Raw genomic sequence first — 13,579 nt, forward strand, 5'->3', positions numbered from 1 at the left:
TTATTCGCTCGCTTTACTGGAACGAGGCGATAAAACTTGATAAATTTAATGCGTGCTAGGCCTATAAGTCAGCTCGCTTAAGTTTGTTTAATTCACAATATATTCTAATGCCAATTTGCTGTTCTAGGAAAAATTATTATCTGAGGAGAACGTGACGCGACGTAGTGACCCAGAACTTTGCCGCCAAGTGAACATCTCATCGAGGAGAAATTATATAAGGAGACGAAAATCCAGGAGTCGCAGCGTCGAGGGATTTCGATCAAAAATTTGAAGGAAACTCCAGGTACAATTAACATTTCTAAATAATTTCTCGGTGAAGCGGCATCAGCCAGGCCTTATGTCGGCTGAAGGTCATCGCCATTTCGCGTTCGGTCACAATCGCTAGCTTTAACAAAATTTAAGTACTCGTAGTTTAACCAAAAAGTAATTAATTTAACCAAGTTTAAGAATTAATTTAACTGAATATTAAGAATAATTAACAAAATGTTTAAGTACAAAATTTGGTAAACTAATTAGAATGAAGTCCGATTAAAAGTCAGGTTAAAATTAAGAATAAATTTAAGAACAAGTCAGAAATAAAATAATTAAAATTATTAATTAATAATACCAGGAATTATTTCGGGTTATTCATTAAACACGTAGGAAGAATTTGGATTAATTTTACTAGGAATTATTTCAGTTTGTTAATTCATGATTTTGGTGTCACGTGAAAATTTGATCTCTGGTAATTGAGTTTAAGTAAAATCAGTTAATTTTGTGTCAATTAAGATCATTGAAGTAATTTCAGTAAAATATTTTAGTAAAATCATTAGAAGTAAAAATTGGTTAAAATCAACATAAATAATTTGGAACAAATTTTGATTGTGTAAAATAAAACAAAATTAAAATTAGAATCATAAAATAATCGTTAGAGTAATTGTTAAACATCATTTAGATAAAAGTAGAAAATAAATCACTTGTAAATTTCACTTGAAGAAAATTCGACAAAAGTTTGGGAGAGGGTCAGCCATCTTGTCTCGAGCTAAAATGCTGAGTAAAGGACATACAAGGTCGAGACTAAAATCTCAAGGCGTTGTGAAATAAAATATAATCTCCAAAATTAAAATAAAATAAATTCGAAGTTTCGTACAACACAAAGAAAGTAAAAGAAAGTAATTTAGTCGAAATAAAATAAACTCAGTTATTCAGAGACAAATAAAAAAATTTAGTCTAAGTTAAATAAATAAAATCAATTGACAAATTCTTCATTCGGAGATTAAAATTAAATAAATTAATTAGTAAACTCTGACAAACTAAATTGGACAAAATTAAAACAATTAGAGTAAAACAAATTTATGAAAATTCGGCAAAATGAAATTTGAATAGAACAATTAATATAATGAAACTAAATCAACTTTAATTAAAATAATTAAGTAAGATCATATTATAAAATGTGGCGAAATAAAATCGACAAAGTAAAATAAATTTGTAGAATACTAGGACGTAACGAATATTTTGTCGGCAGATTATTAAGACCTCTGTCATCAAATTTTAATCTATTAATACAAGATACGAAGACCTCTTGGTATTAAATATTTATTGTTGTATTATTAATTAAGAACACGGCAGTAAATTAGTTAAGAATTTTAATAAGGAAATTAATTTCGTTAGGAATTTGGATAAGGAATAAATGAAGAATTAAATAAAGGAAAATAAGTTAATCAGATTTAATTTGTAAAATAAAATTAAATAAAAATCATAGAAAAATAATTAATAAAGTATGAAAATATTAATTAGTGTGTTTGAATGATAATTATTATATTGTGGGTGCGTGTGAAAAATATGGAAAACTGTGGGAAAACTATGGAAAAAAATGTGAAAAATGGAAAATGGAGGAAAATAATTATAGTTAGAAACCACGGTATGGTCGCTCCATAAGAGGGTATCGTCGGGAATAAGAAACTATGATAAAAATATGAGGGTACTGTCGGGAATAGTCACTATGGTAGGAAACCGGCTTATAAACGGGAATAGGATTTAGCATTAATTAATTGTAAGGGGATTGTTATTATAATGGGGTTGGTTAAATGAAATTTCTTATAAGATGAATTTCTTTGATGATTTTTGTTTCTTTCCTAGCAATCTCTCGCGACCCTGCAGAATTTACTCCATGCTCTGGTCCAGTTTCTGGATACTATGTCTAAAAATTCAGTAGCGCCCTAAATAAATTAAGGAGTGACCAAAGAGAACGAGTGGAATAGTTACAACCAACTAACTTCCGTTTCAATATTTAAAATAACCGTTTCCGCTAAAGACTACTCTATTAGAAGCGTCTACATAGAAATATCGTAATAAGCTTGTAGAGTCCCGACACCACGTTTTCTGTCTTCTATATTTCATCATCCGTCATATGCTAAAGTAGCGCAGAAGAATGCCTAAAAACGGTTTTAGTAAATGGTTAGACTTTTTTATATTTAATAATTAAAAATTATTGTTCTAATTTTTATCCCCATCATAAAAAGTATTGTTGCTAAATTTAAGTGATAATTGATCTCTAATACCAATTTTATTAAGTATCGTATAACTATTTACAGTATATTTAACCCGTAGGCTTTATTGCTCTACCGTAGTCAAATAAGGTCCATTTGGAAGGTTTTTGAAAAAGTTCAATTTTGTGTTTGTTCATAATGAAAATTACCATTACTTCATTATATTTTATGGCTAATGTATTGAAATAAAGATCAATGATACATTTCGATAATTAAATGCAATATTGCATTAATATATATTTTCGATTTTTTTTTAAATCTCCCTCAGTTAGGTTTTATTACCATCCGGTACCTTATGCATGTTGCGCAGTGTATCAACTTAGTAAGATTTTTATACTGTATTCATTCCTACAAAAAACTAAATAGAAATCTAGACTGTAACTTTATGAATTTATTTAATAGGGTACTAGTATGAAAGAACGGATAAATCATAGTAAAGTATAGATACTTCAGGAAATATATTCATTTAAGAAAAATTCTTACCGATTTACTTAAAAAAAGGGAATTTTGATGTAACTAATTTTTTTGTAGGTCTTAGATAAATTCCAAGTAGATTAATATCTTAATAAAATTCTCAAGAATTTTTTTTAAACATGTAAATTTTCCTTGAATATTTGAAAGAATTCAAAAAATTGAGAATCTAAAGATTATCTTAAAGGATCTTTAAAATTTATTTTTACTAAGAGTTATGACATTTTACTCAATGGGCTTAAAAATTTGTATTATTCGTGATAATAAAAAAAAGAAAAAAAACATTTTAATAAACAATAACATAGAATGGCTAATTATGTAAGTAATTTTAAACATTTTCAGCTGTATTTAAACTCATAATTTTTTAAAAATTGCTTATTAATAAATTATGAAATCTTTTAGTCCAAAATTATGGATTTTAACACTAATTTGTGCTCTCCGAACTAAAAAGTAGTAAGTAAATTTTTTTGTGAGCCCTTTGAACTTGAATGTCTGAAACGAATTGGATAAATTGGTCTCTAGTTCATGTTTAAGTTTACCCAAAGCTATTCAGTCCTGAGATCAGATTACAAGACCTTAAAGATTTTTTCTATAGAAAATATTAATACTTTCAATTTTTAGTACAAGATATGCTAAAATTTCAAGAAACTTAATAAACTTGAACGGAATTAATATCTTGAAAGATTTAAAAGTAAAATATTTTTCAAGCATGTCCTTTGATGTAGATCTGATTTTGCGTCATTCAGCACACATTTTCATGGACAAAAGATAATATGACTGACAGAAAAGAAATTACTCGTTTGATACTGAAAAAAATCTCTGAAGAAAACAGTTAGGCCTGATATTCACACACGATAATTCATGAATATTGATCAATTATAGAAAAAACACGGATGAATAACTTTTTAGATTTTTTTATGGTTAAAAATAATCGATTACCTCAGTACTTTTACAGAATACAGTAAGTATCTTACCCGTCTAAATATGAGATAGGACGTAGCTTGTCATCACGACAGCAACTGCAAGCAATTTTTTTTTACAACCATTTCAAAAAATACTTGAATGTATCAGATGAATAATCTATCAGAATTCAAGTCCCACAAAAAATTATTAAATACGACAAACTAGATCTCAATCATTTGATTTATTTCTTAGTTGTTAAAGAAATCGTACATTATTCACCGAGAAAGGAAAGTAAAAGATTTTGCACACTCACGATTGTCAAGCCAGTCAGAAAACGGCGTATACATTCAGTTAAGTGTATGCCCCAATAAAAAAAGTCAAAATAGCTTTTTTTAGGTCTCAGAACGCCATGATTTAATGGAAACTTTACTTTTTAGGTAGATTTCTTTAGAAATCTAACTATTGCATTAGTCTTCACGGTCAAATTTTCACCTGATTTTGCTATCATATATCATAATTAGTCGAGTAGGTTCTAAAAATACCATTGGTTAAAAAAAATATATATATATATGTATATGCCTTGTCATCAAGATATCTTGAAAAGTTTTCAACCGATCTTGATGAAATTTGCTCTTGCTCAAGTTACAATACAATAAGAAGGAGCTTAACACCCCTTGATGCAAACGAAGGTATTTCCATCACGGTCGTCGCTACACCAAGAAAACCAGGTCAAGTCAGAGCAATTTACAACTACACTTATGCAGCCCTTAAAATCCGACAAATCTCAAAAGATCAAGTAAGATAAATCTCCTTCCATTTAGTACTAACGCCGCACTTGGTAACTCTTGTTCTAAACTCAAATTATTTTCTCCTGAATGCTAATTTTTCCAATTTAATTATTGCATCATCTCACTTCATATTAATTAATTTATAATTTACACGCACTCTCTTTTGTAACAAAGATTTAATTAATCATTATATGCAATAAATACATACATATATACATACAACATTAAACATTTGTCTCAGGACAAATGCGATTTTCACTTTTTCTATAATTAGCGAGTCAGGTTTAAATTAAGAGTCAAGCAGTCTAAACTTACGTTAGCTCTACATCAAAATTAAAATAAAAAATAAAGTGTGTGTGTACTTATGTACGCATGTAAAAAGTTATTCTTCTTTGGCGTAACAAGATAAAGATCTTTCTAAAAATTTTCCTTTCGCGTCATTCAACGTTTGTAAAAAAAACGACACTAATGATAGAAAAAAGTGCTATTCGGTGGCCGAAATGGAAGTAGATTTTATTTTAATGATAACTAGCAGCCACCCGCCCGCTTCGCTGGGCACACTATTAATGTTAATCTTTATCGACCGATTAAAACTCAGAGACTCTTACGGTTTTTAAATTTAAGAAATAGTATTATAGTAAACTTTTACCAGATTTTTGAGCTCGGAGTAAGTACAATTTTGAGTGCTTAAATATAAAATTAGCGGGAAGTTGCAGGGATGGCCTTTAGGGCCAACCGTTTTTCTAATTTTTTTAATAATGTTACTTTTTTAAACTATAGTAACAGTAACTATGGTAACGGTAACCATGGCAACAGTAACCACAGCAACGGTAACCATAGCAACGGTCACCATGGCAACGGTTGAATTGCGTGGGTGGTTGTGGGGGAGGGTAAGGTGAGGTTGAGTTCTCTAATTGATAGGTGTCACTGATGGTTTCTTAAATTAAAGAATCAAAATGATTACCCCCCCCAAAGAGAGAGAGAGATAGGGAAGCGGGAAGAAAGCACGGGAGGGAAAGAATGAGAAGGAGGGGAGGGGGTAGCATACGTTATGGTTATCGAAAAATTCCTTTTGGCTAGGAATTGCGCAAAATCCCTTCTTATCTCTCGTCTACGGGGAAAAAGGAGTACCTATGCCAAATTTTTAATGAATTGGTCTAATAGTTTCGGAGATCTGGTGATAAGTCAGTGGTACCTCGCTTATATGTATATAGATAGATAGATAGATATACTGTAGATGATTTATAGAATATTAGTATTTAATAACTTTCGACTTTTATTCTAATAATTCCTCTGAATTTAATTAACAACTGAATTTGTTATTACAATTTATTCATTTTGACAGTTATTATAGCAACGGTTACCATGTTAATGGTAACCATAGTAACGGTAACTATAGTAACGGTAACCATGATAACAGTAACCATGGTAACAGTAACCATGGTAACAATAACCATGGCAACGGTTGTGGGGGAGGGTAGGCTGGGGTTGAGTTCTATAATTGATAGGTGCCACTGATGATTTCTTAGAGTGGAGAATCGAAATGATATTTTATCCCCCCCAAAAAAAAGAGAGAGAGATGGGGAATAGGAAAGAAGGCACGGTTGGGGAGGGGAAAAATGAGAAGGAGGGGAGGCGGTAGCATACGTGATGGTTATCGAAAAATCCATTTTGGCTAGGAATTGCGCAAAATCCGTTCTTATCTCTCGTCTACAGTGAAAAAGGAGTACCTACGCCAAATTTTAAATGAATCGGTCCAATAGTTTCGGAGATCTGGTGATGAGTCAGTGGTATTTCGCTTATATGTATATAGATAATAAAAAAAAAAAAAAAAGTAATAATAATAATCATCATAATAATCTATTTCTGTATAGAAGACTTTCTATAGATATAGTCACTCATCACGATATCTCTGGAACTATAAGACCTAGATACTCGAAATTTGGCAGGAATATTCCTTTCGCCGAGTAGAGGTCAGCTAAGAACGGATTTTACGAAATTCCACCTACAAGGGGGGTGGCGGGGACGTTAGCAATGAAAAATTCCCCTTTTCAAACTATAGCTCCTATCGACTCCACATTTGGTAGGAATCTTCGGTAAGAGATAAAATGTGTTTATTGATTAGTCTTGAGCTTTTCAAGCTCAAAGCATAGTTTTTTATACTTTGATCTCTTCGAGCTTAAAATGTATTTATTACCCGAGTAAAAACAGAATTCCGCCGCAGCACCGCCGAGACACCGCTGCACGGCTTTTCAAGTATCGCACCAGCGCTGCACTACAACCGAGACAATTTTGATTATTTAACAAGAGCCACACCACCGCCGTGACAAGTAAAGAATTTATCTATTCACCGCACCATCGCCGCACCACCGCCATGACAAGTAAAGATATTTTTATTGACCGCACCATACCTGTGACAGATTACAAATTATCAAATTCCCGAGAAAAAATAAAATTATTATTCTTTACGAAAAAGTAACAGACTTCGATCAACCGCCGAACCACTGATGCAACACCGCTGTACAACTTCCGTTTGGTGGTATCCATTGAAATAAAATACGTATATTATTCAAGAATCTTTAAGTTTAACTTGATCGAACAAGAAATTTCGAAATTATTTCGGAAAAAACATTTTTTTCGGTTTTCTTTTGACAAAGATAACTCACGAACGAATCAACCGATTTTGACCGAGCTGACGGCAATTGACGTGGTTTTTTGATAGTAAAAGCTAGTTAGTTTTAAGAATCGATCAGTAAAGCTATTTAAAAGTTATTCCGAAAAAAGCACATTTGAAAAACAAATTTTTTGTAGTTGTTTTTGAGATTTCTCAAAATCTACCGATTCGAATTGGTCCAAATTGTATTCAAACTCTAAATTTCACACACACCCACTACACACCCCCCCACACACACACACACACAGAGATACACACACAGACACAGGCACAGATACACACACACAGACACAGGCACAGGCACGGACACACACACACACAGCCATACGGACATCATTGCGAAAACATCCATGGAAGCTTCCTCGGACCTCAGAAGGTCGAGATCTGATACGAATTCGATTTTCGAAAAACACGGTAAAACCAATCACTTCCCGAATTTTGAAAATTTTCAATTTTCTTAGTGGGAAGTTAAAAACAATTTAAAGTTATATAAAACGATTAATGAGGATTTGATTGGGAATACTTTATTCTCATAATAGTAAACAACATTTTTCTTGTCCGAATGAGTATTTTGATAATTCATAATAAAAAATACGAAACTTTGTGAATTTTGTAGGCCATTTCTAGAACCTTCCTCTATTGCTCTAGAACCATTACTCTATTGCTCAAAACGCTCGGATATATATCATCATTGAGAAGATATCTACCTTTTAGATCATGAATACATAAACTTATACGCTTTTTTAAAGATTTCCAAGCCCATAAATCAAGAAATTATTTTACAAAAACTTTGAGTTTTTGAAAACAATGTCATTTGGATAAGTGATTCGATCTCGATTCAGCTTTTAATATTCATCACCGCTTTAAGCAAGAAAATTGATCTGTTTAGCACTAATTTTTTATAACTACATTTATCTGCTCTCAATAAGCTCAAGTTATTATTTTCAGCGTTTTATGTGGTTCTGTGAGCGCCAAAAAATTTTATTTATTGTACAATACATTAATCATACCTCGTTTTCATAAATTCTTACTCCTTTGAGTTATAGAATGAAAACATAGATGTTATATTATTATATTTATGTACGATTCTATTGACATGAAACGAATAAAACTTCAGTATAAATTGCATAAACTATTCAAGCTCAAAGTACTAATAAAAAAATATGAAAAGAGCTTGATTCTGCAGGTCATCACTTCTACCTACTTTTGAGTTTGGAACGATCAAAAATTTTTTTATTGAGAATTGTTTCAGATCAACATTTTTTCTAAACAGCAACATTTTTTTAAACGACATTACTTTATAAACACGTCATTCGATTTTCATTTTCTGGGCAGAATTCGAAGCAGTTTTCAAACACAATAATTATTTATTGGGTCTCAAGTTAATTGGTTGAAGAACATTAATGTTATCTCAAAGAAAACTTTCTTGAGATTTTGAAATGGTTTTGACTTTTGAACGTGTCGTTCGATCATGATTTGCTCGAGGCATTTTTCAAGTAAAATATAATTTTACAATTTTATACTCACTATCGTTTCCAGAAGATAAAACCTTTTAAGATCTAGTTCAAATGTTAACCATTTTCTGCTTGTTTTTGAAATCCAACTCTTTATCACAACATACGCGGTAGGAGTAGATAATGAGAATTTGAGAATTTATAGAAATTCGATAGAGATAGATTTTCCAATTACGACATCGTGAATTTTCGTCGAGAGAGTTCAAAGTCGGTAGAAAGTTACTCACGGTAACACTGCTAGTCTATTTACACGGTAACACTGCGTTTATTTACATGATCTGCACTTTATCGCTAATCATACATGATCACGGGCTTAGACTCAAAGATGTTAATTCATAATTACGAGAATATTGTAAGTTGCTTGACATTCCCTCTCAGTAGTTCTAGCTAAGAAAGGGTAGATTTCTTAAGCAATGGATTAAGTAGACTCAATTGTGATAAAAAAATTATTCAAACATAATTGACATTGTCGTAAACCAGCAAAAATATACTTGTTATAATTATTTTATATTATTAATATTATTATTATAATTGTTACCTTTAATAAAACAATTTTAACAAAAAAATAAGTTAGTACTTTAAAATCTATAAAATATTGTACTTTTTGTGGTTCAAATTATATTTTTAAGAGTTATTACTAGATAAAAAAATAGAATTATATGAAATTGATAATCATCGGTTTTCACGAAAAAAATTTATATTCTAGAATACATCCCTATTACTACATTCCTAAAGTATATATATTTTTTTTCGCAAGGGTGTGAAATTTAAAATTCGAGCTTTTGGTCCCATTAAAGTAGGCCTAATGCTCAACTACTTATTATTTTTACAGTATTATATTAATAAAAAAAAAAAGAAAGAAAATGGTATCGCATCACTCTGTTATCAATAACAAAAAAGGATTGAGGCGATAATTCTAGAAACGATGAAGTTTTGTAAAACACGTAATTAGCATAAGCAATAATTTTACCGGTACTTTACAATAAAGTTGCAGAAGGTTTACTAAAATATATTGCACTGAGATCTAGGCAGACAAATGGCACAGTTACACATATTATCTGTTCTCATTCTAATCATTTATAGCGCAGAAGCTTGAGAGTAACATTTTTTCTTGCCTAGGACCTAGCGATGGTTCATTCTCCTCATCGGAGATTTCATTAAGTGAAGGTAGTAAAGACGAAAATCCATATTACTGAGCATATGTGCGGCTCAATAGAATAACCCATGAATTAATGTTCAGTCTTTATCAATATAACTGGAAATGATTGGAATCATACATTTTTGATATGTAATTGAATCCATACACAATTTTCAACTCCCAGGTATTTTATTACAACTTCTAGCAAATGAATTTTAATTCTATGCCACTTTATGTACTTATTTCATGTGATTGTTTTTTACTTGATGCTTTCGTTAATAAAAAATACATTATCTCCTAATATACATAGACTATATTGGCAACAATAAATTAAAAAAATGAAGATTCGCGGGTCGATAGTTTTCGGCAAATGAATTATCATTGAATGTAGTGGAATCTCCCTACACTTGCTCTTCGTATACTTGCATGCTCTCTATACTTGTCACAATAATCTCCATACCATCAATCATTCTATCTTCTACCACATTTTTTTTATAAACAATAATGAAAATCCAATGAAGTGGTGGGTATTTTGAAACATTGTCAAGACTATCTTTTCAATGCGGATCTGATTGTTTATCGGTGAATAAGGTTTTGAAATAGTTAGAATGGAAAGAGTAATACCCAAGAATAATAATTTTACTCTCAAGAACACTCAACACTTAAAAGCCTATGTTAACATGTGTCACTAGCGTACATATAGAATAATCTCAAATAATAAGAGCATGTAGTGATTGAAAAAAATCTAAACAATATTAAAATGAATTTACTCTGTGTAACCGTAAATCTATGGATATACTGTACATAGATATACAGTTTGCATTGAGAGATCTCTTTTGAATTCTTTGAAATTGATGTTTTTAATCAAATATAGCTGAAAACAAATACATTCTAAACTCAATAGTAATAGGCTAGTTATGACAAGCATCAGTTACTTAAGACCCTGCGTATACATTCATTTGCGTTTTTGTAGTAATGCTTTTTTTGCTTGAAATAACTCTATAATTCAAAACTTCATGAAAATTAAAGAGTACACGCTTTATTTATTCATTCAAATTTTTTCTTTTAACTAATCGTAACAAGACAATTTTAGACCAATGCAAATGAGCATGGGTAGGAATTAGTAGATTTCTTGCCAAGTAATGAAGAAAATAAGACAAAAAAATGATCATTTTTCTCATTGCTCTGAAGAAATCCAGAATATAAATGTTATTCTATCTTCTAGGTTTCTTTAAATCTCTTTAAAATGCATTTAATAAACGCGTTGTTGCACTATAAAAAGTCACTTCTAATTATTTGACAACTAAAACCAGGAATAGATAAGCTCTTGTCCAAGGCGACAAACATCATTTAGCGGAAGTTAAAATATTGCTCTTTACTCTTTCATATGAGGGAAAAAAATTCAATAATCACACTGTAAAAAATTTTCGGGGTGAATGCGGAGTGATTTGAGAATGGATGATTTTTTATTAATTTACTTCCTCCGGGAATAAAATTCACTCTAAAACGGATTTATTTATTTATTTATTACAGTCCCAACAGCCTATTGGACAATAACAGAATCACTTCATTCGAATCCACAGACTCGGTAGAATCTGGCACCAAGTTCCATTCAAATCAGTTGTAAACGGAATGCCAAACTACCGAGTATGTTTACTGTAATTACATTATTAATAGTTTTCACTCCTCGGAGGGAATTTTTTTTTTGTCTTTTAAAAAAAATAGTTTTGATTCGTTCAAAAATTATAAAATGCGTATTTAAAGATTTAAGAAATTACAATTAATAAACCCTTTCTTAATTTCTGTCAAAAATAGAATTTTGAATGATTTCTTATGCAAATAATAAAAAAAATTATTTTTTTTAATTTTTATTTTTTCGAAAAATTTTCTTTCCTAATGTAATTTTCTTTTCTCAAATTCGGATAATTAAACAAAAATTTTTTTTGCTAACCGAAAATTAATATGTTCAGATCTGGCCTGATATAGGCAAATAAGCTCACTTGATGATTTTTTGATATGACTCGACATAAATTAATATGACCTGACGTGACTTGATATGATTTGATACCGGCAAAGTTGCCTTTTGTAGCTTATTGTTTTAATGAATTTGAAGAAGAAAACTTTTTGAGCAGAGACCCGATAGAGTTATATATGGCCACATCAGATCTGATATGCTTACAAGTGATCTTTGATATGATTTTATGGTCTGCTAGAATTCGATTTAATAATAAAGAAAAAAAAGTGGTATTAACATCTGGTGTTCTTGTATACGTAGTCATATATATTAGGGTGAGTGAAAAAAACCGATGATTTTTTTTTAACTTCTGACATTAAAAAATTGGTTCTCAGGCACCTCTAAAAAATGCTCACCAAATTTGAGATCTTAATATTGATAGGAAGATTATCCTCATCACAGTTTTACATCTTTCGTTAGTATCTTATAAAAAAGATCATATCTTAAAATTAATCAATTTTTTAATCGAATCTTTACACACCTTTTTGTAGAAAATTCAATGATCTACAAAAAAGATCAGATATGCGTAAGCGATTACATTAACCATTTCAAAGATATCAGAGATCAAAGTTCAAAGAAGTTATCAAAAAAAATCTGGAAAACGGTTGACCCTAAAGGCCATCCCTGCAACATCCCCCTGATTCCACATCTAAGCGCTTAAAATTGCACTTTCATGACGTTTTTGAGCTCTTCGAGCTCAAAAATATAACTTGTGTGTTATTTTGAGCTCTCCGATCTTAAAGGGATAGCTGTTTTATGCTTTTGAGCTCAAAAGTCTGATAGAAGATTGATAAAATATTATTTTTTGAATTTTCAAACTGCAATCATCTTTAAAAACCAATTAGCTCGTAACATGGAAAAACTACGTCAATTGCCGCTAATCCGGTCAAAATCAGTTGATTCGGTCGAGAGATATCGTGAACAAAAGAAAACCAAAAAATCGTTTTTTGAACTTACTTCGAAATTCCTAGTTTGATCAATTCAAATTCAAAGGTTTGAGATGAGACTTAAAAAACTGCGTTGAATGCCGCCAACCGCTTGAAAATCGGTTCATTCATTCGAAAGTTATTGCAGTTTGATGATTCAAAAAATAGTGTTTTATCAATCTTTTATCAGACTTTTGAGCTCGAAGAGCTCAAAAATGTCATAAAAGTACAATTTTATGTGCTTAGATATGAAATTAGCGGGAAGTTGCAGGGATGGCCTTTGGGGTCAATCGAGTTTCCAGATTTTTTTTTTAATAAATTCTTTGAACTTTGATCTCGGATATCGTTGAAATGGTAAATGTAATCGCTTACGCACATCCAATCTTTTTTGTAGATCATTGAATTTTCTACAAAAAGGTGTGTAAAGATTCGATTAAAAAATTGATTAATTGTAAGATATGATCTTTTTTATAAGAGACTAACGAAAAATGTAAAACTGTGATGAGGAAAATCTTCCTATCAATATTAAGAGCTCAAATTTGATGAGCATTTTCTAGAGGTGCCTGAGAACCAATTTTTCAATGTCAGAAGTTTAAAAAAAAATCATCGACTTTTTGACCCAC

At 30.7% G+C, this 13,579-nt stretch overlaps 2 protein-coding genes across 5 annotated transcripts in view; one reads left to right on the forward strand and one right to left on the reverse strand.

Moving 5' to 3' along the window:
* Positions 1–13,579, reverse strand: part of Rhogap100f (Rho GTPase activating protein at 100F) — a 116,807-nt gene that overhangs the window by 3,975 nt on the left and 99,253 nt on the right. The window lies entirely within an intron of this gene.
* LOC141535275 (uncharacterized) overlaps positions 1–13,579 on the forward strand; it is an 81,223-nt gene that overhangs the window by 804 nt on the left and 66,840 nt on the right. For 2 of the 4 annotated variants that reach the window (XR_012480571.1, XM_074255134.1), the window contains exon 2: positions 128–283. The gene's annotated coding sequence lies outside the window, so the exon portion shown is untranslated. Of the gene's footprint in view, positions 1–127; positions 2,775–13,579 lie in introns of those variants that run through there. The other 2 variants (XR_012480570.1, XR_012480569.1) reach the window with 2 other exon arrangements.

This window comes from Cotesia typhae, unplaced genomic scaffold (genome assembly GCF_013202065.1).
Source record: "Cotesia typhae breed Kobodo isofemale line unplaced genomic scaffold, CoteBio_Ctyphae scaffold_13, whole genome shotgun sequence".
Classification (NCBI taxonomy): Eukaryota; Metazoa; Arthropoda; class Insecta; order Hymenoptera; family Braconidae; genus Cotesia; species Cotesia typhae.